This window comes from Penaeus japonicus, unplaced genomic scaffold, assembly GCF_977035675.1.
Source record: "Penaeus japonicus unplaced genomic scaffold, GWHDUDI00000001_assembly GWHDUDI00000034, whole genome shotgun sequence".
NCBI classification, from domain to species: domain Eukaryota; kingdom Metazoa; phylum Arthropoda; class Malacostraca; order Decapoda; family Penaeidae; genus Penaeus; species Penaeus japonicus.
In genome coordinates this window covers 17967569-17969538 of record NW_028234436.1, presented here as the reverse complement: position 1 = coordinate 17969538, position 1970 = coordinate 17967569, and the positions used below count along the sequence as shown (strand labels likewise).

General features: G+C 42.5%; 1 protein-coding gene across 1 annotated transcript in view; it reads left to right on the top strand.

The window, feature by feature from the left end:
- The first annotated feature begins 516 nt into the window (after positions 1 to 516).
- LOC122246176 (uncharacterized) overlaps positions 517 to 1970 on the top strand; it is a 25233-nt gene continuing 23779 nt past the window's right edge. The window contains exon 1 of the mRNA XM_043004538.2: positions 517 to 674. The gene's annotated coding sequence lies outside the window, so the exon portion shown is untranslated. The remainder of the gene's footprint in view (positions 675 to 1970) is intronic.

Sequence of the window (1970 nt, the reverse complement as noted above, 5' to 3'; positions counted from 1 at the left end):
TATATATATATATATATATATATATATATATATATATATATATAAATCATCTATGATGTGTATATAAAGTTTACAAGTATTCCTTCCTATTCTTTGTTTTTTTGCATCACGTGTACCTTCTTCCTCTACAGACTCCTAAAGCTTTATCCCACAGCAACAGTGAAAGCGGCAACTGCCCCAAGCCTTACAGGAAGAGGGAGCGAATTTTGAATGAGTTCCAGGATGAATGGCGAGCACTCTTCGCACTACAACTTGCGTATATGGTAACTTGCGTGGGCTTATTCGAGCGTACGTCCGAGGTAAGTTTGGTGGGCGTGGAACGAGAGGCAAAAACGGTCCCAATTTTTGTTTTACTTCTTGTTTCTCGATGTCCTCTGCCTTGTGTCATTTCCTTTGTAGATAAACGTGCCCCTTCCCTCCCCCTCTACCTCCCTCCCCAGCGAAGATGATATGCCATAGTGGCGACGTGACCAGGTGAGAAGAGATGACGTACGTGCACAAGTAGCGTGTGTGAGTATGTGTGTGTGCGAGGCGGGTGGGAGCGAGGCACCAGGTACGGCGGCGGGGGCACAGTGGACGGGCAGACTCTCGCGGGGTCACCACAAGCGGTCATCACGGACGCTCTACGCTCTTCCAGCCGCAGCCACCGCCGCTGACGCACTCCTGTTGCTCAGGTGAGGTCGGCTACCTGGTAACAGCAAGCTTTTCGCCGTAATTTCTAGTGTGAGATCACCTTTTCCATGTCCTCTGAGGCTGTTTCTTCCTTGTCACGTGGTGGTGCTTTGGACGGGCGCGAATGCTGGGCTCTGAGGGCTGGTTGCTAAAGTTGTCTTTGTACGGAAGGTAGGGGGAAATCACCCAAACAATGTAATACTCATTCTTTATGCCGTTTCATGGGGAGCGGGGTTGGGGGGGGGGGTTATAAATGGAATCCAGGTATCGTAAAAAAATATATAACCACGACTCAAAGTCTCCGTCGAAGTGCGTGTGGGGCTTTGCGGCCTGGGCGGTACTAACCCACCCACCGCTAGTTGAACTACTATTCTCACACACTAAGGTATATTCGAGAAGTCCATTTAGAAGCAAATGACTTACGGAACTGCGCACTTCAAGTAGAATGCCTGTAAGGTTTCCGTATGGCGCTGATAACAGAGACGCGATAACGGTGTGAGAAGGAGCATGTTGCTCTGATAAACATCCTCGTGGGAACCTGTGCATACCATTCAACAGTAGAGTGATAAGGGGAAGGAAAGGTTTCGGAATTTGTAACAGTGCTATGACTTTTTTTTTTTTTTTCAATGTCTTAGGTTTTAAACTTGGATGAAAAGAGGAGTACCTTTTGCGTTAACGTCGCTCAATATTATGCTTACGATTTGCATACTACACTATAATTACGGAAAACAGCTTACTTATTGACTGTCAATCACGTCCCATCCATTCAAACGATCTCCCTTTTCTCTATAAATATAGAAGCCTATCATTGAAATAGACTATACCTCTGAATAACGTATTCTGAGCATCAAAGGACCATTGCATTGTTATCTAGATATCAACATTGATATCGAAAGGAGTTTTATTATCTATCAAAACTCCCAATCTGAATCGTTGCTTTCACATATATATGAATAAAATCTCTATAAAAACTTATTTCAATTACTCCGCATGTCTTAAACTTTACACAAATTTCTGAAGAAAGTAGTGCGTGTAGCTACTTTACCTACGGGAAAGAGACATGTTCCTTGAGAAAAAAAATAAAAAAATAAAGCTTTTAAATGTATACCTTTTCTGAATAAATATTTTGAGTTTAGAATTTGATGAAACACCGACTGCTCAAAAGTAACATTCTGTTGGGGATATGTTAACGATATTGTGAAAGCGTACGATATTCATTAAGATAGATTATGCTATTTATTATTACTGATACGGTCGTCATCATTATCGTTGTCAACATCATTATTATCACTATCGCT